This window comes from Mauremys mutica, chromosome 4 (genome assembly GCF_020497125.1).
Source record: "Mauremys mutica isolate MM-2020 ecotype Southern chromosome 4, ASM2049712v1, whole genome shotgun sequence".
NCBI lineage: Eukaryota > Metazoa > Chordata > Testudines > Geoemydidae > Mauremys > Mauremys mutica.
This window is the reverse complement of record NC_059075.1, coordinates 55,173,176-55,194,327: the sequence shown is the minus strand read 5'-3', so window position 1 is coordinate 55,194,327 and position 21,152 is coordinate 55,173,176. Positions and strand designations below refer to the sequence as shown.

The 21,152-nt window shown below is 38.1% G+C and overlaps 1 long non-coding RNA gene across 3 annotated transcripts in view; it reads left to right on the top strand.

Moving 5' to 3' along the window:
• LOC123369820 overlaps positions 1 to 21,152 on the top strand; it is a 134,849-nt gene that overhangs the window by 37,036 nt on the left and 76,661 nt on the right. The window contains exon 4 of one of the 3 annotated variants that reach the window (XR_006579147.1): positions 9,624 to 10,284. The exons of the other annotated variants lie outside the window; for them this stretch is intronic. This is a non-coding gene — a long non-coding RNA (uncharacterized LOC123369820). Of the gene's footprint in view, positions 1 to 9,623; positions 10,285 to 21,152 lie in introns of those variants that run through there. 3 annotated transcript variants of the gene reach the window in all.

Genomic DNA, 21,152 nt, shown 5'->3' with positions numbered 1-21,152 from the left:
TAATATTTAACAAGGAATGGAGTCTTATCCAAAATGAGATCACATGCACTTCCATTACTTCATTTACTGCATTCATAAGAATAAAGTGAAGTTTATAATTGGGAAAACTTATCTATTAGCATTTGTAGTACATCACAGGTATAGTTTAGAATAACAGATTTCCAAATTGTCAGCTATTGTCAGCCATAAATTAACATGTAGGAGTGCATACATGAATAGAAGACTGTACACTGTCTCAAGAAAAAAATGTTTCTGCTGAATTCCATTTTGCCCCTTATAAAAAGTACTGCAGTATTCACCAATCATGAGCCAAAATGATACATTTTCCAGTAGTGTTACTTGAGTATTTTGGGTGACTTCTGCAGATTAATGGAGTTGTTTTATAAGTGCTTGTTTGCTATTATGGACATGCAGCATATAATGTTCCATTGAATTCATTTTTATTAAAACATTTGCAAGTCATTAAGTTCTTTCTATACGAAGGAGAGTGCAATACAATTTAATGCCTTTTAGAGGTATTCTTACTAATGTTTTAATTTAAAAAATACTTCTTTCAGACACATAAGGCCAGAATTACAAGTAAATTTTACTGGATTTCTGGTTGCTTGGAATTGCCAGAGTGTACCAATGAGCCCAGTGTACAGTCTGGGAATGAGAACAGGAGTATTTGTGGCACCTTACAGACTAACAAATTTATTTCAGCATGAGCTTTCGTGAGCTACAGCTCACTTCTTCGGATGCATAGAATGGAACACACAGACAGGCGATATTTATACATACAGAGAACATGAAAAGGTGGAAGTATGCATACCAACAGGAAGAGTCTAATCAATTGAGATGAGCTATCATCAGCAGGAGAAAAAAAACTTTTGAAGTGATAATTAAGATGATCCATAGAAGGTGTGAGGAGAACTGAACATAGGGAAATAGATTCAATTAGTGTAATGACCCAACCATTCCCAGTCTCTGTTTAAGCCTGAGTTAATTGTATCTAATTTGCATATTAATTCGAGTTCAGCAGTCTCTCTTTGGAGTCTGTTTTTGAAGATTTTTTGTTGCAAAATTGCCACCTTCAAGTCTGTCACTGAGTGGTTAGAGAGGTTGAAGTGTTCTCCCACTGGTTTTTGAATGTTATGATTCCTGATGTCAGATTTGTGTCCATTTATTCTTTTGCGTAGAGACTGTCCGGTTTGGCCAATGTACATTGCAGAGGGGCATTGCTGGCACATGATGGCATATATCACATTGGTAGATGTGCAGGTGAACGAGCCCCTGATGGCGTGGCTGATGTGATTAGGTCCTATGATGGTGTCACTTGAATAGATATGTGAACAGAGCTGGTATCGGGCTTTGTTGCAAGGATAGGTTCCTGGGTTAGCGTTTATGTTGTATGGTGTGCGGTTGCTGGTGAGTATTTGCTAATCTAGTCTGGGAATGGTGAAGGGCTTTTTTGACTGTTCATAAAAAAAGTGTCAAAATGTTTATTTTACTATGTTGTCATATTTCCCAGCCTTTTATAGGAACCAAAATAGACCATGGAAGAAATAATCTAATTGTTCCTTTGATGCAAGCATTCTGATTTAGTTAACTACAAATAATTAATCATACATATATTATATTTAAGAACCTATTAAATCAGAATCAGCTAGTTAGCCTTTCATTCTCCCAACCTCAGTATGCGACTGATGTGGATATGGAAACAGTGAGATGTACACACCATACCATAGTTAAATGCGGAGGCCACAACTTTATTAAAAAAAACACCTTACCAATGGGAACCACTCCGCAAACTACCCATGAGGGCTGTTCCAGTGTGGATTTCAGTTGGGTACCAATGGCCCTAGTTTCTACAAACCTGATGGTGGGTATGAGGGCATAACACCTTCTACACCCTCAGGCCTGGCCAGAGACCCTGGCAGGAAGCCAGAGTTCCAACCCATTTCCCTCCTCCACACAGGAGATAAGAGCACTATTAATGGCTTCTCACCAGTAACAAAACCAGATAGAAGCTCTACCCCCTTCTCCCCACCCCAGCTGGTGAGAGCCAGTCAACCAGCCCCTCATGGCCCTGCTGTCCAATGGCAGCACAAATGGTCAGTACAGGCTCCATTACCTGGCTGGATGCCATGTGAGAGCCCTGCCCTGCCATATGGAGAATCAGGGAATGAGAAAGAAGCATCACACATACAGAATGGGAAGAGACTGTCTAGGAAGGAGTATGGCAGAAAGGGATCTAGGGGTTATAGTGGACCACAAGCTAAATATGAGTCAACAGTGTGATGCTGTTGCAAAAAAAGCAAACGTGATTCTGGGATGCATGAACAGGTGTGTTGTGAGCAAGACACGAGAAGTCATTGTTCTGCTGTACTCTGCGCTGGTCAGGCCTCAGCTAGAGTATTGTGTCCAGTTCTGGGCACCACATTTCAAGAAAGATGTGGAGAAATTGGAGAGGGTCCAGAGAAGAGCAACAAGAATGATTAAAGGTCTAGAGAACATGACCTATGAAGGAAGGCTGAAAGAACTGGTTTTGTTTAGTTTGGAAAAGAGAAGACTGAGAGGGGACATGATAGCAGTTTTCAGGTATCTAAAAGGGTGTCATAAGGAGGTGGGAGAAAACTTGTTCATCTTAGCCTCTAAGAATAGAACAAGAAACAATGGGCTTAAACTGCAGCAAGGGAGGTTTAGGTTGGACATTAGGAAAAAGTTCCTAACTGTCAGAGTGGTTAAACATTGGAATAAACTGCCTAGGGAGGTTGTGGAATCTCCATCTCTGGAGATATTTAAGAGTAGGTTAGATAAATTCTATCAGGGATGGTCTAGACAGTATTTGGTCCTGCTGTGAGGGCAGGGGACTGGACTCAATGACCTCTTGAGGTCCCTTCCAGTCCTAGAATCTATGAATCATCCTCCACACACTTACACTGCAGAGAAAGAAAAGGGGAGCTACTCCAGCTGCTCCTGCTTGGGGTCTTGTTCTGCCACCCAGGAGAAGGAGGAAGTGTCCCCATTGCCTCCAGAGCTATCAAAGACACACCCTGTCTAGTGACAGGTTTCAGAGTGGTAGCCATGTTAGTCTATATCATCAAAAACAACGAGGAGTTTTTGTGGCACCTTAGAGACTAACACATTTATTTGGGCATAAGCTTTTGTAGGCTAGAACCCACTTCATCAGATGCATGGAGTGGAAAATATAGGAGCAGGTATAAATACATTAAAAGATGTGAATTGCCTTACCAAGTGTGAGGTTAGTCTAACGAGACAATTCAATTGACAGCAGGATACCAGGGGAGGAAAAATTAAAAAACCAGTAGGAGAATACTTCAATCTCCCTGGTCACACAATAACATACCTAAAAGTGGCAATTCTTCAACAAAAAATCTTCAAAAACAGACTCCAATGTGAAACTGAAGAACTGGAATTAATTTGCAAACTGGACACCATCAGATTAGGCCTGAATAAAGACTGGGAGTGGTTGAGTCATTACAAAACCTAAACCTAATTTCCCCAATACTAATTTCCCCCTACTGTTACTCACACCTTCTTGTCAACTGTCTGAAATGGGCCACTCTCATTACCACTTCAAAAAATATATTTCCTCCCTTGGTATCCTAACCTCACACTTGGTAAGGCAATTCACATCTTTTCATGTATTTGTACCTACTCCTGTATTTTCCACTCCATGCATCTGATGAAGTGGGTTCTAGCCCATGAAGGCTTATGCCCAAATAATTTTGTTAGTCTCTAAGGTGCCACAAGGACTCCTCATTGTTTTTCCTGTCTAATGAGGTGATCATTGGTTTCAATTGCCACATACTTCTGGTACTTCCTCCCCATAGGTTTGATCCAACTCCTGTTGAAGTAAATGGAGGTATTTCCTTGCCTTATTCTAAGTTATTCCTGGATATATGATGATAATACTATATATCAGGGATCGGCAATCTTTGGCCCGCAGCCCGCCAGTGTAATTGCCCTGGCGGGCCAGGCCGGTTTGTTTACTTGCCATGTCCACAGGTTCGCCGACCGTGGCTCCCACCAAGGGATGTGCTGACTGCCGCTTCCTGCAGCCCCCATTGGCCTGGGACAGTGAACAGCGGCCAGTGGGAGTTGCGATCAGCCGAACCTGCAGATGCGGCAAGTAAACAAACCAGTCCGGCCCACCAGGGGGCTTAGCCTGGCGGGCCGTGTGCCAAAGGTTGCCAATCCCTGCTATATATTTACAAATAGTCCCATCTCCCTAAATAAAGATTCCTCATGATTTCATGCTCTGTTTTATGAGTGCTGCAATAAACAAGCACATTGTAAATTACAAGCTTAAGTGTAAGTCTTTTTGCATTTGTTGATTTCAGTTGGACTTTCCATATTTCATGGTCATACGGCAAGACAGAGAAAATGTAGATATTTAATAAAATATTTTGCTAAACAAATTTATTCTAATTCAAACAACATTTTGATCATATTGGAAATTTAATGTAATCCAAATAGGAAGTACCCTTTAATTAGTAATTCTGTACACACCAAGATTACCCGACTTTCAGTTTATAATGTTACTTTCACTCACAAAGTTATGAAAAGTTTATTTTATAAAACCTCTTTGCAGTTATATTCCCTTTAGGCATTTTACCAACTCAAATTATAACTATTATTTTTAAAAGTAGAATATAGGGGCTTTTTATTTTGGAGGTTCTATTCAAGCTCTTGGGATTTTATATTGGGGAAGGGAAAGTTTCCCTTAAACATATATATTCCCCATTTCCCTGTTTACACACTGCTTAACAGAAGTATGTTCTTGTAGGTTTTCTGTCCTTCACCTACTAATTGTGCAATTGAGGCGGTATTTATTAATATATGCATTTCATTTCCTGCTCATATGTTCTATTATGAGGGATACCTACCATTGTACAAGTGGCTTCTTCACCCTGCTTCAAACAGAGTCCACACAAGTTGTAGTGGGTCAAAAATTATCTCTTACCTGAGGATTGGCTTTATTCACAAAAAGGAATTCAAAATGAAACATAAAATCCAGCCTAAGTCTTCTCTCCAGGTTTGGCTGGTCCCAGAGTTCCCCCTGAAGCCTTCTCAGCCTGCACTCTAGGTCCTGTCTCTCTAGAATGTCCTTACTACTTCTTGTATATTTGGGTGAAATAATAAGATACCTCCAGCAGTCAAAGTCCTGTATGACATTTTCCAGCAGGATTATTACCTACAAATAGGGTGGGGCTTTTAGCAAACAGCACCAGCCTGTAACAAATAATACTTAATAATTAACCACAATGGGTGGTAATTCCGATTCAGAATTCCAGAAAACCATCATGTAACAGCTTATTTTTTCCATATAATTAAATATCTTTGAAAATGCAGCAAATTGCACTTGGTGTTTCGGAATTTTATAAGTGAAGAGTTAGCAGTCTTTCCCCCTGTTCTGATTTGTATTTTATTTGCCTGCTTATTGCCTTCACGCTTTTTGTTAGGCTTTCTTTAGACCTGAGCCTGACTTAATCCAAGTTTTCCATAATCTAGTTTTAGGCAATTACACATTGTTACAGTGGTTAATATTTAAAAAGTCTTTATTTGCCAACAAGTAACACACAGATACCACAGTTATTTTTGACTCTCAGTATAATGGAAAACTATGACATTTTAGAAAACATCGAGGTAATTATTGACAAATGTTAACTTTGAATGGCCACCACTCTGTAACATTTTAAAATGCTTCAGTTGTTCTAGTCCCTGTTGGAGACAAAACAAAAGGAGAGCATCTGCCCATACCTTTTGCTCTGCCTTCTTTAAATTAATTAAACCCTGAGGCCTTAGTCCTGTCTTGTTGCACCAAGGTACCTTTGGTACCTTTTCTTTACGTGAAGCAAAATCTTAAAAGTTTAATTTTTGTTGATAAATGTCTCAGCTAACAGCTCAGCAGTCTGTCACTATGTGGGACTTTAGCCTTACCTGGGTAACCAGAAGTTATATTCTGTGACCTGAGTGCTGTGGCTTGTTGACATCTCTGTTGTGGCTGGGTTGATGAGAAAAGCAGATTCTCCTGTAGTCTGATATTCTTTTTCCTTGGTAGTAGCAAAGATGAACACTATTGAGTGATGCAATTTTAAAATTTCTTTTTCTTTTTTTCCCATTTCAACCTCATCTTTCTTAGTGCAGCCGCACTCAAACTGATCTTTTCTAATTCTCATATACTCACTTGTAGTAGGGGCTATATGCTGTAAGTAACCAAGGGCAAATTTTTGTGTCCTTGTATGGTAGCCCAGTGATTTCTAGCCCTCATTAGCCTTTTCCTACACCAAAGGCTGTAATAATAAAGGTCAAGATGCTGCTAAGGATTGAGATCATTGGATTTTAGCTTATACTTACTCATTTCTCTGCTGCTTTTCTGAGATTAATTTTAATGCAATTATTCACTTAGCTGCATAATATTAAAAAAAGACATCTGAACTTCCCAACTGCATAATGGCCTTTAGTGAAGTTTATTTAACTTTGACTGTAAACAAGTGTATAGATTTTCAGATATGGACAGAAAAGTCATCTTTCATTTCATAATATAGTTGATTACCTGACTGTTAGTGCAGACTGACTACTCAAATGCATATAAAACCATATGTTAATCCTTCTAAAGTCAATGGCAACAATCCCATTGATTTAAGGGAAACTATGAGTTGGCTCCAAGAAAACAGTGGCCTGTCTCCTAGGGCTCCTATGAAGAAAATAAGTGGAAGTTTGGTGTGAAGGGACTGGGCAATTAGTGTTCACATTTATTAAACTGGTTGGTTTCATAGTACTATCTAGAATAATTATCTCAGTACACATTCATGGTTTGGTCCTTTCTGTTTGTTGTTTCTACCATAAAACTGTTCGCAGTCTGAATTTTCATATTTTATTTACTTTTTAAAAAAATGTGGGCATGCATGTGTAACGCCGAAAGACCCCGGGGATCTCTGGAGCTTAGTGTGAGCCTCTACCGCATGAGCTAAAAGCCTCTACCGCATGAGCTAAACTGGCTCTTAGCTAAAGCTGTAGAGCAGACTCATTTAACTCTCTCTCTAAGTGGTCTTGGTGCCACTAGATGGGACAGAACACCACACCCAGAAGGTGTGTGGGTTACACATGCACACCTAATATTGCAAAAATACAACATTAACTTAGGACTGGTGTCCAGTAGTTGGAACTCTCAGGCCCCCAGGTATCCACCCAAAACCAAAATGCTTCTTATATCTTTCACTTACCTGCTCATCACTATTACCCAGGGAAAGCCTAGGAAGATATGCCTTGCAGCAAGATCTGAAAGTCAACAGATTTGTGCTTTGATGAACTGAAGCAGGAAGCACATATCTGAATTGTGGACCCCCTCTTCGAGAATGATCTGCTTCTAACCCTCTCTCTGCTCTCAGAGTTAAAGCTGTCTGTCTGATATTTCAGTAGTTAGATGTTCTCAGCTGCTACTGGAGAGAAACAGTTTCTGAAGTAGCCAGCCTACTAGGCGGCACAGCAAGGAAAGGTTTTAATTTATGTTGTGCTTTTAGTGTTCTGGATGCTTGCCCACTTGGTTATTAGACTAATATCCCCTAATTCATTTTGTATAAGCCATCAAAAACAATCTTTAGGTAGTAATTAGATTTAGTCATTTCTGACTTGATGTGGATTTGAACTAGAGAGAGGTGAAAGTTTCTCTATAGCAGGCTCAAGCTCCTGAGCCATCCACTGGGAGAATAGATGTGAAAAAGTGCTCTCTCATGAAGCTTTGTGGTAAAAACCTCCTTCCCAGCTCTTGTTAGGCCACAGATCCCGTCTGCTGCTGAAAATGATCTCCAGGAGGAAGCCAGATGGCAGTGGTATTGAGCTTTGCTTTGCTTTGCTTTGGAGAGAAGGGTGCCTCCCCCTCCCCCAAGAACATATTCATTTATGAATGTGGGTTTTATATGCCTGATCTGATATTATCCTTTTTAAAAAAAATTCCTTTTTTATCGTTTGCAAAAGTTACTGGTCATACCAAGAAGCTCACATTGAGCTTCAGCAAATGTAAGAGTAAATTTCTAAAGCTGTGCATATAGATGTAGCTGCATTACTCCTCTTGATCAAATGGCTTGGTTGGCTTTCAGGATATACTCCAAAAAGAAAAATAAACAACACCTTTCCAGAGAGAAAATCGGTCAATCTTTATTAAAGAATATAACTTGTTTCTGGAGCCTATTAAATCAGCTAGAAATTTGTTCCAAAGTATTTAGTGAGTTATAAGGGGAAAGGTACATCAGACACACTTTACTCAATGGACTATGAATCAAATATTTGAATGTCTCATGATGCAAGAAATTAATTAAAAATGTCTGCAAATTAATTTGGTTGGGATTAACTATGCAGCTGTGTGTTGCAGAGAAGCACAACTCAGTAGGCCTTGGAGTTCACTGCTCAGGACTGAATTTTCCTCCCAGAGTTTCAGGTTCAGATTCTTTCATACATCAATACAAAATTACAAGCAAGATTACATTTTTATTGTAATTGTGTTGGTATGCACCTGAAATTTGAGAGATCCAAGGCCCTGTTTCAGTGAATATCTGAGGATTGTATATGATTGTGGACAGCTTCAACAGAAGAGAGATCCATCCCAAAATATTCCAAAAGCCTATAATTAGGGCACTCATGTATAATGTGGGAAACCAAGTTCATGTCTGTGCTTTACATCAGGCAGTGGAGATTAGAAGCCAGGTCTATTATAGACTAGGTGAGTACTTTAACTACTGGGCTAAATGTTATTATAGAGGCACATGTACACTTATTATTGTGGGAGAGGTCCTATCTGATAGGCAGCCTCTGAAAATTCCTACCAAATCAGACCCTGCAAGTGAGTTAGGCAGGGCAGTGCTTAGTTTGGGCATCCTTTTGTGGGTTAGTTATGAGCTAGGTTCCCAGAAATCAGAATTTAGGTAGCAGCACACATGTTCAGAGGCAGAAATTTAGGGGACTTGATCAGTAGCAATTTAGTCACCTGAAGGGTAAGGGCGGGCAGGAGCTGAAGATCTAAATTTTGTATATAGTTGTCTAAGAGGCAGTTAATCCCTTTGTGGATCTAGCCCTAAATTATTTAAATTTCTAAGTATGCCAAGTGGAATCATCCAGTTGAGACCACACACAATGCACACATAGTACAAGGTTTGTGGGATAATTAACTAGAACTTTGCTTCTTTCAGAATAATAAGATCCATCCCCTTGTGGTTATTCATTGTCTTTGCATGTACAAGGGGATTGGTTTTATTATAACAAGAAGAGCTCATACTAAGCAGTTTTTTCTGAACACCCAGAACTGAATTCTAGTTGGCATAGTTGTCAACACAATGTTCCAGATTCCATCTTTTGCCACAAACTGCCTCCCAAGCACAATGTAAATAGAATAAGCACATAAGAATTAGGAAATGATGTTATTAACAAGCTGCATTTTTAACCACTATGGGGGATTTATTCAGATTGCCTAGTGTGTTTTAATATAAATAGCTTGTGTGTTCTTTAAATATGCTGCATCCACCCCATAGAAAACACAGCCAAGGCCTCAGCTGAAAGTCAGAACTGAACATTAAAGAACATAGATCAATTAACATATTGTGTTTTTTTTCTCCTTGTTTCAGTGTCAGTTTGTAGCTTTTAAAATGCAGATTTAAAAGAGACAGAAGGATGAACAACTCTGTTGTGCAGGTGGAAACAATTACAAGAATCAGGCTGGAATTTTGAAACTGATATTCCTCTCTCTGCTTACCACATTAAAAAGTAGCTTGGAATCTTTATGACTTGTAATATAAGAAAATATATCAGCAATATTCAGGATAATTTGGAATCTGCATTCACATGTTTATATATATATATATGTATTTTAATATGCACTGTATATATTATATATCTGTAATATACATAAAGATCTGTACACATATATAAACTCAAATCTGTGTTTCACATCAACATCTACTGTATGCTTCATGAAGGAGACAAGACCCATGTGTTTTGCAGAAGCTTTTAAAGCTGTTTCATTTATTTTATTAGCCTTTAATGAATGTAATTAGAACCCAAGTAATTAAATGCAATTGTGCTCAGTATGTTCCTGTTGTAAATTGCCCTAAACAATGTGCATGGTGTGAACAAATTTGTGGGATTAATAGAGGATAGATAATGTTTTTGGATAGTATTTCACACTAAACGGCCGCAGAGAGAAACAAAGAAGCTGGCGCAGTGTCATTAATCTTAGTCAACTGGCAGCTCTGGTGTAATTTGCATGACTTAGGCCGTGACACAAGATGGGGCTAGCTTGGGATGGGTGTTAGATCACTAGGATACATATGCATTTATTTCCCTTTAGTGCTCTGATTTATAAGAAGAAGTTTACATGAAGAAACTGATAAAAACAAAGATATAAAAGGAATGTGTCTTAGATTAACAGAATTACTAGTAATATATTGTTAGCGGTCCTTTGTTTTCATATTTAACATATTGGTTTATGGGTATCAAAAAGCATCTGGCATCCTTGTCATCATAGAAAAAGGCAGATGTGCTGTGATTGGATAGGGTGTTGCCAGTGGAATAGGGTTTTCTTTCTTTTCTATATTTGATGTTCACTGTTTCATAGCTTTAAAAATGTCAGTCTACGGATTTTTTTTTCTGGAAACTCTTGGATTTCTCTTATAACAATACCTCTTTGAGATGTATTTTGAGTAGTACTCAGTAAATAAGTTTCCATTTTATATCCTACTTTCCTGTATCTTTTATTCTAAAAATTATTGAAAACACATTGCTTAATGTATTATGAGGAAAAGCAAAATTATTCAACAAAAGAAATAGAGTATCTATTGCATTATAATATAGTAGTACATTCTGTACAGGACACTAGCAACTACTATAGTTAATCTTCATAAGTATTTCCAAACACACTGGTTTGGTTACTCTTCATTTTCTTCAACTTTCATCTTTTGACGTGGAATTTCCCAGGTTTGGATTCTGTCAAAAGGTGGTTTCTTTACTGGAGAAAGTTTGGATAAAATTGTTTTAGCTGTTTTGGAATATGGGAAGAATGTGTGTGTGGAGGGGGAAATGTAATTTCTCCATTATTACATAACATTTTTCTTTTTCTTTTTCTCCTCTTCACAATGCAGTTTGGGTAGAAATGTAAAATTGGGATATAGTCCTCATTGTAAAGAAATAACAATCAGCTAAATCTGATTTTCACCTGACCTGGTTCTAACCATTTAAAATATTACTCAGCACATGTGCAACAGTACATTTTGCATTGAGTTTTCTGACTAAAGATCTGTTTCCTGCAAAAATGTATGCACATGAGTAATCCCACTGAAGGTTTTTTCATTACGGTTGTAAAGTGCATAGGTAGTGCACTTGTGTACCAGGCCATACTATTGCTAACTTAACTATATAATGAAAAATGTAACTAAGGCATGGAGTCAATATGGTGGGGATCTCGAAAACAGCACTGTATCATTCATTGCAGATCATATAAAATGAACAGTAAACAAGGCAGGGATTTAAAGTATCTGTGCATCATTTGATTAAAAAAAAAAAAAAGTAGGAGGCTGGCTTCCACCTGCAGATCTAGTTAGGGATATAGTGGAGAGCATTCTGAAAGTATTTAGTGAAATAGTTCGCCATGGTGGAGTTTCCTATTTGCTGTATTTTCTGTTTCAGAAAAGCTAGAACATTTAATCAAACAAATATGTTAAGTGAATTTTAAAATTGCATAGTTAAGTGTTCAAAAGTAAGTAAATAAAATTAGGATTTCAGTCTTAACTCTGCCCTTTATGTAATGCATCATGATAGAGTATTTAATTTTACATGATCACACACAGTTCCTGAAATATCATACTGTCACGTTTTGTTTTTCCTTAGAACCCAGTCCTGAAACACATAATCATGTGCTTAACTTTGAGCAGATGAATAGTCCCTTTGACTTCAAAGAGACTATTAAAATTATTAAAGTTAAGCACTTGTGAAAGTGCTTGCAGGGTCTTTGTAGTACCTTGCTACTCTGAATATGACAGAGAAGCAGATTTCACTGAAATGTGAAAAGGATGTGTTTTTGTTCAAGATACTACAAATTAAATATAACACAAAGACTAACAGTGAAAAGTTGCAGGCATATAATTTGGCCACCTAAATCTGCATCTAAATTAACATTGTAATTAAGTGTCTCATCTCCTGAATTTTACCTAAAGAATGTGAAAATATTCATAGTACATGGCTGCTGACTAATTTATTAAAATGTATGCCTCAGATAAAAGAGAATGTATCTGTAGTTTGTCAGTAAAGTTATACTGGATTCTTATGTTAATAAAATTAGTGTAAACATACAAGAATTTAAAACATTGCAAAATGCTCATGTGCATATGAGATTGTAGAAAAATTATGCCATTGTATTATATTGTTTATGAATAGGGTGACCAGATAGCAACTGTGAAAAAACGGGACGGGGTGGGTGGGGTGGGGTAATAAGTGCCTATATAAGAAAAAGTCCCAAAAAACGGGACTGTCCCTTTAAAAATGGGACATCTGGTCACCCTATTTATGAACAAGTCATTAAAGGCTTTGGCATAATGTAAATACACAAGGGAGCAGAGTTAAGCTACGTGTACACTACAGCCTATGGCATCAAAATTTATGTCACTTAGGGATGTGAATATTCCATGCCCCTGAGCGACATAAATTTCACCAACATAAGCACTTGTATGCACAGCGCTATGTTGGAGGGAGAGCTTCTCTTGCTGATATAGCTTTTGCCATCAGAGGTGGTTTTATTATGCCGATGGGAGAGCTCTCTCCCATCGGCATACAGTGTCTTCACCAGACATGCTGCAGCATCGCAGATTTATCGTACAGCTATGTCGCTGCAGCACTGTACGTATAGTTAGCTTACACTAGCAAGCTTACAGTGGCATGGCTGTACCAATGCAGCTGCACAATTGTAAGATTGCTCATGTAGCTGCTCTGTGCCGATAGGAGAGAGCTCTCCCATCGACATAATAAAACCATCTCTCTGAGCAGCGGTAGTTATGTTGGCAGTAGAAGGTCTCCCACTGACATAGCACTGGGCACACTACCACTTACATCACTCAGGGTGGTGTTCTTACATACCTGACGTAAGTCAACAAAAGTTTTGCTGACATAAGTGGTAGTGTACACATGGTCTTAGTGGTGCTTGCATATGCTTAATTCTGTCATTTCCTCACTTCTTAGTGGTTAACCATGCAACCTTAACGTTTTCTTAATGTAGTTTCTTTGAGATTAAATAAATGGGAAACTATGGTAATTAAGGGCATTTAAAAACTGAAATCCCTATAGTTGATGATCTGATTGGCCTGCGAGCCCCCAGGTGCACAGTTTGGATTACAAACTTTGTAATATCAGTTTTATGCCAGTGTAACTTCAGTGAACTCATATAGTAAGAAAAGCTTAAAACTGTTGTAGTGAAGTGGAGAATCAGGCCTGACATTTATATAGAGATTTGTTCTACACTTAATTTTCTCTTGATATGATGTATCCGTAGTTAGGAGTTCCAAATAACCTCCAGCTCAAACAAGCAATACTGCACTTCTGCATGCATACTTGTAATGTTTTGCTTTTTAAGTGTTGGAGAGATAGGTATGCTTGGATAGAGTAATAGGTAGTTCTGGATAACTTCATGCAAACTGATAACCTAGGAGAGGAAAAAATTGAGCTAATTGAGCACTGTACTATATATCACAAGGATTTTACAATATCGTCTGCGTTGCCCCATACCTTCTAGATTCACACTATCTTTTTGTGTTATATTTCACTTTCTTGTCTTCATGCAAATTCAGCACACTACAGGGCATTCTTATTAACTGTGTCTTAGCACAATATTTGACTTATGGGGGAACATCTCAAATTAAAGCAAGACATGACACCTGAAATATAAGAAGACATTTAAGTACATTGCTGCCAGAATGCATACTGTTGAACCAAAGTGACTTGTTTTTTTCTTCTCATTCCTCTGGCTGAAAAAGCTCCAGGATATTCTTCCCTCTTGTGGGAAAGTTATCACAGTTTCTTTGCTTACCAGGGAAATGTGCAAATCAACAACAGTAATTAATTAACAATTCATGAACATAGTTGACTCCTATTAATATTGACCTGAACACCACTCTTCAACATTTAAAGACCAAGGACAGTAATATTTATTATGAGGTCAGGCATATCGATATAAAATTAAAATGAGTAATATTTTATACACTGCATAGCAATTATTATGTTAATGCACAGAATAGGACAGATGTATATATGTGAGGTGAAAGTAAAGTTCTGTGGAATATATATATTATTAAGCTACTAGAATATGAAGGGACAAAGAAAAAGATATAATGTACTGGGATGGGAGTGCAAGATCATGCTGGTCTTTCCTGAATCAATGACCTGTATGGGACACAGGTTCTCTTCCTGTTCTACCATCTCACATTTTTAAGTCACACCTTTCACATCATAGTGGGCCATGAGACCCAGATTGTCTCTAACTTGTTTACTTCCAATGCAACTATTACTCAGACATTTATAAAAATGATGTAATTTCCCATGGTCTGTCTATCATCACTACTGAAGATGATGAATCTCTCAGTGTTCAGTCGCCCTGGCTATGTTTTTTTGCACTTAAGTTTTCAACATTTTCCCATATTCTGTTACATGTATTTACTCTCTCTTTTGGGTAATGTGTTTTTGTAAGAGTGCGAATGTAGAGGAGTGGTATAAGTAGAGAGAGGCCAAGGAGGCTGTATTGGGATCTAGATTTGGCCAAAGTTAGGAGTAATCCCAAACCGGAGCTAAAGTTTGAGTTCACTTTAATGATACCAAAATTTATGAGCTGTTCTCATGAGAGTTGCCATTTTGGGAAAATCCAAACCACATCTGGAAAACAGGCCTATTTCAGTTTTCGATCTGACCAAAACTATATGGACAGATTCAGAGGTTTTACTCTGGATCTCACTGAAATTTCTTTTTGGGTAGATTAGGATTTGAAGTTCAATTTTGGGCCAATCTCTAGTTATAAATAAAGCTGTGCAAAAAAACGTGATCAGTAGGTAATGTCATCCCCATGCTACAGATAGAGAGACTGAGACCACTGGGACTTCCCAAGTCTACATACTAAATCAGTTCCAGAACCAGGATTAGAATTCAGGCACTCTCAACTGTGTTCTTATTCTTCCAGACTCTTAACTGGTATAAGATCTGGTTTCTCTTCCAAGGCATAACCACTAAGGCAGCTTTAAAGAGTTGCTCTGCAACAATAGCCACAGCAAAGGATACTCTTCTCCATTGCAACATATTGGCTTTGCTGCAGGTACCATAACAAGGAAAATTAAGCTGCCTTAGTGGTAATTAGAAGCATCCAGAATTGTCATTAATTGGTATGTCAAATCTTTAACTGAATAATGATTGATGCTGGGTATTGCTGTATATGCCATTCATTGATACCATGTTATGGACCAAATTCACCATTAGTGTAAGCGGGAACAATTCTTTTGACATTCACAGAGTTGTTACTTCACATTGATGTGATTTGATCTTGAATCTCTGGAGCTCAGAATGATAGCATTATTACATGATTTTGTGCTTCACAATTCATACAGGAGTGTATTTGTATTTAATTGTCATGTATAAGATGTTGTTATGTCTTTACAAACTGAAAAATTCCTATGTAATTTCATATAAATGAGAGGGGAATATAGGGTGACCAGATGTCTCAATTTTATAGGGACAGTCCCAATATTCAGGGCTGTTACTCCCCACACTCTGTCCCAATTTTTCATACTTGCTATCTGGGCACCCTAGGGGAATACTAGTAGGATGTTTTTAGTGAAGGGTCTTAAATCTCTGGAATTCATTCCCCTTTGATCTGAAAGAGCCTGAACCCATATACTTTCATAGCCTGCTGCAAACATTCCTATTTTCCCAGTCTTTCCCTGAGAAGACTTGGTTGAGAATGGAAGAATGAAAATGTCGATGGGCTGGGAAGATTTTTGTGTGTGTGTGTGTGTTGGTATTAACAATTTTTTGTACTGTACACCAATTGTATGTGCACCTTGAGCAAAGCACAACTGTAATAAATCAATACATTGTATAAAAATATTTTGCACATTGTTGAATATTATCTGAATTCTAATAATATCCACAAGGTGCTAAGCTGTATACAATTGCGTATACACACAGGAAAATAGATTATATTTACTATTGTGCTAAACAAATGTATGGGAAAACTTTATTAATTAGCGCCTTATTTTGTACAAATGAAATTAGCAAAAGTTTTGAAACAGCTTCCAATTCTTTCTTAAAACATTGTTCAGCAAGTAACGGCCTCATTGAAACACATTGAGGGAAAACATTCCAAAGGACATTTACATATCTCTTTATGACCAAAGACTTTTTATGGTATATCAGGGTTCAAAATATTGATACTTTTCCAATATTTTGGCCTGCAAAATATTGACAGTTTTTTCATGAAAAAGTGCTTTTTGTGGAGGAAATGTTTTTATAGTTCCAGAAACCAACAGTTCTACCTTCCTCAAGAAGAAGCCTCTTTAAAATACTCTAACGGGGAAAACCATTGCAGTTTGGTGTGCACAATGTTTACTTTCAAAAGATCTGCCATAAAATACAGGCCTTTTCTTTTTTATTGATATTAAATAGCATTTCAACTGAAAACAAAAGGTTTATACTCAATATAGAACACACAAGCACACTCTTTAATCTAGTGATTTAATTGGGGAAGAAAATGTAAGATCTATTGGAAATGTAAACCACAGTACAGTAATTCAAGCACTCTGTTTCATTATACTGAAATATTTAGAAATAAATAAAAAATAAAATTAAGCTAATAAACAGTAATTCTGTATACTTTACCAGTTATAGAATACAACATTCATTATTTATTTATTTTACAAACAGATATTCTATGATAGCAAAACACTCCTATTCAATAAACAGTTTGGCTCAGATTCTCACTGTGGAATGAATAGCACAACTCAGCAGGGGTAGGGGAATAGATTCAAGGGCTGTGCCTTGAGCAGGTCCTCTGAGGTAATTTAGAGCAGCCTGAAGAAAGTAGGGAAATACAAGCTATACCCTCTCTAATGGCCACAGGGAAGGAGGAGAAGGTGTAGGCATGCTATTGGTGGATTCCTTTATGCTGATATCATCCTTTGGATAGCTATGCTGGCTTTAGAGCACTTTGTTGCAGTGGTGCAATGCAAAACAGCTGACATGCTGGGGATAAAATGAGCCATATAATGCTACTTGTTCGGCATGACTTTTGATGACATTACCAAAGTATGTGAAAGTAATAATAATATTCAATTACATTTTTCTGTGATAATTTACCTTTTGCAGTATTACTATGCTGACTTCAATCTTTTTCTTGTGTAAAAAACAAAACATGGAGACAATATTTAAAATATTCCAAAATTTTCACCAAATATTGTAATTCTGCTTAACTTTATGGCTTCATGGGCAAATTCATCTCTGTTATATACATGTAACTCTATTGCCTTCAACTTACAGCAGAACTTGACTCAATAAATATAACACTCACTAGAGTACAGTGCTCCACAGTACATTGGTTTGAAACATTGCTCTGTTGCTGTGTTGCCAAATTTGTCACAAGTTCAAATGTTTGAATTCAACTTTAGTGTCAAATGTTATATATGGTCCTAATCTTTCAGCCTTCAGCACTTTTGTTTAAGTACATTAGGAATGCAAATTAAGCCTTATGCAGAGCAGTGGTTCTCCAATTTTTTCATTCTGCAGACTGTTGTGTCCCTTCCTTCCAGTAACCTTCCTTGACATTCCTTGTTCTCATACTTCTGTGGGAAGGGCTTGATCCAATGCCCACTGGAATCAATGGGAGTCTTTCCACTGACTTCAGTATTCAATAGACCAAGCCATATTCTAGTCCAGGGGTCGGCAACCTTTACTATCAAAAGAGCCATTTTGCCCCCTCTTCCACTAATGAAAAATAGTCTGGAGCCGCAAAACATAACACTGCTTATAAACTTTTAAAAGTTTTAATCTTTTTTTAATTTTGCCCGTTACAACAACAGAATACAACAAACAGAAGTGCAGTGTGCATGTGTAGGCCTACTTTGAAATAAATTAAACACTGAACTATGCAGGCCTTTTTGAGTCCTTCCCGTATTTGTGTAAAATTAAAATAAAACGTAGCCCACTTTAATATAAAAAAACATATAGATGCAGCTTAGCAGTTTTAAAAAAGTAAACATAAAATTAGGAATGTTTTTTGACAAGTCCATTTCAGTGTGCTCTCATCCTCTTCGGGTTTCTTTCTCGGCCAGCAATCAACCGAAGCACCTGAACATACAATAAAAAACTACATCAGCTCCGGGTCTGAAATAAATGTTTTTTTCTGAATAATAATAGCCTGTTAAATGCTAGTGTTCTCACCTGTTTAATGTGACTTCTGTTTCTGAAGCTCGATGCTGATCTTCCCTTTATCGGGGCTGTAAGATGTGACTTTGATCTTCACACAGGACTGTAGGCTCTCATTTGTGAGGCGGGAGCGATATTTGGACTTTATGAAGTTCATGCTCGAGAAAACTTGCTCGCTTAAGTATGTTGAGCCAAAGATGGACAGGACTCCAAATGCATACTTTTTCATGTTCATATACGTGTCGGGAATGGCACTCCATGTTTCAAAAACAAGTTTGTCGGGTTTGGGGAGGTTTTCAATATCATTCCATTTGTGCTCTTTAGCGAGAGTGGCCTTCTGACGGGCGACTTCTTCGAGATCCGCTGTCAGGCTTTTGAACTTGGACACCCATAAGTCTTTATTCGCTATGTCGGCCAGTTCAATTTCAAGATCGGGCTGACTTATCCCTGTGAATGCGGATATGTTCAGCAGGGATGGGTCGATGTCCAGCGGTGTGACAGGGAAGGACAGAGTGTTTTTTTCCTTTCTGAACTCGCTGAATCTTTCTCCAAATGCAGCTTGCATTGCCATAATTGCACGGTGTAAATAATCACAATTTATGTGATTGTTCTCTTCTTTGAACTCTCTCAGGGAGGGGAAGTGAGAGAGCGTACCTCTCTGTACATCTCTGGCAAACACTGTCATCTTGCGCTCAAACGCCAGAACATCCTCCAGCAACGGCAGGGCCGTGCTTCCCTTTCCCTGGAGATTTTTATTCAGCGTGTTTAAGTGACTTGTCATATCCACCATTAAATAAAACTTTTCCAGCCAATCGAGGTCTCCCAGTTCGGGATAGCTGAGGCCTTTGCTTTCCAAGAAGGTTTTCACATGTTCCAGACAAGCAGCAAAGCGTTTCAGCACGTCTCCCCTTGACAGCCACCGAACTCCGTTGTGCAGCAGGAGATCCAAATATGCGCTCTCGACTTCATCTAACCATGAACAAAACTGTCGGTGGTTTAACCCGTTTGCAATTATTTTGTTCACTATCTTAATAACGAGGTTCATCACTTCCACACATTCAGGGGGGAATGTTTGAGCGCACAGTGCTTCTTGGTGCAAGATGCAGTGAAACGTCATCAGCTCTTGATCCAGCGACTTTTGAAGTAAATTCACAAAGCCCTTCTGTGCTCCTCTCATACTGGGTGCACCATCAGTAGACACTGACACCAGGTGAGTGGTGTTTATTCCTTTGGCTTTTAGACAACTCAAAACAGCCTCACAAATGTCCTGTCCCCGCGTTTGGCCCTTTAACGGTATGAGTTCAATCAGTTCTTCCTGCGGCCCATCAGAGTTCACATATCTGCATAACAGTGCTGTCTGCTCAATATCGTTTACATCACTTGACTCATCACAGGCAATTGAATATGCTTGAGCTGAATTGATGTCATCAATTTGCTTACTGGTGATGTTTGTTGCCATTTTAATGGTCCTGTCCTTGACGGTCTTTGCAGAGAGAGGCATTTCTTTAATTTTCTGAATAATTTCCTGTTTGTTTTTGAATTCGGAGAATAGATGCTCTGATATTTTTATGAACGATTCTTTCATGTATTCTCCATCTGTGAACGGCTTCCCCCTCCTTACGATCTCATGAGCTGCCACAAAACTAGCAGCTGTAGTTGAGTTTGGAGAGTTGATCCACTTCTTGAAAGTATGTTTGTTCTGCTCAACTTTCCGTAGTAGTTCCGAAATCGCTCTCTTTCGCCCATCTTCAGTTGGGTACTTTTCAGAAAATGCTGAGTGCTTGTTTTGAAAATGTCTTTCAACGTTACATTTTTTTTGTTTGCTAATTTCTCGCCACATATCAAGCACACAGGTAAGCCAGCGTCGTTGGCAGTGAAGGCAAAGGAATCTGTGCATGAAGAATTAAACTCTCTATTTTCTTCTGAGATTTTTCTTTTTTGGGATGTATTCATGGTTAGTTTACCACGGGGGTCGCACACTCAAGAAGCCGCCTGCAGGTAAAGGCGAGGGCTATAGACGTGGATGTGACGCATATTTTAATTGACAAATTATAAAAACTTTTAAAAAATTCAATGTTAAAGTATCACCTCGAACTCCAAGATAACTGTGCAACAAAATAAACAAAAATAAAATATATAAATAAAAATTAAATTAATAAATAACCGTTATTCTTTTTTTTTCTTTTTTTTTTCTTTTGTCAAGGCCGAAGGGAGCCACAACAAGGAGGCTGAAGAGCCGCATGTGGCTCTGGAGCCGCGGGTTGCAGACCCCTGTTCTAGTCTATTCTAGTCCATGAAACCTCTGATGTACAGGATCATTTTATATTTGTTAAGACTTTTTGTTTCACCATGGCATGCAGACTCCAAAAGATATTTTGGCTGAAGGTTCTTTATTTCCATAAATCAAAAGCTTATACAAAGATTCTCACTTCCTCCTTTTAAATCGCTTTATATGCAGTCTTTATATCCAGATTGATGGCATCAGTTTACTGTGAGCATTTCTTTTCTGACAAAGATCTGTTTGAAATTTTTCTTTCTTTCTTTTATTGAGCATGCTTGAAATATAGAGTAGACATTTGTGGGTACCCTCACTGTTACACAGTGTGCTTTGTTTGCTACCAATCTTTAATATCCTGGAAGCACTTTCCTGTCATCAAATAGGTTTGGTGTCTTGGTCTCATGATGATTCACCATGGTTACCCAACAATGAC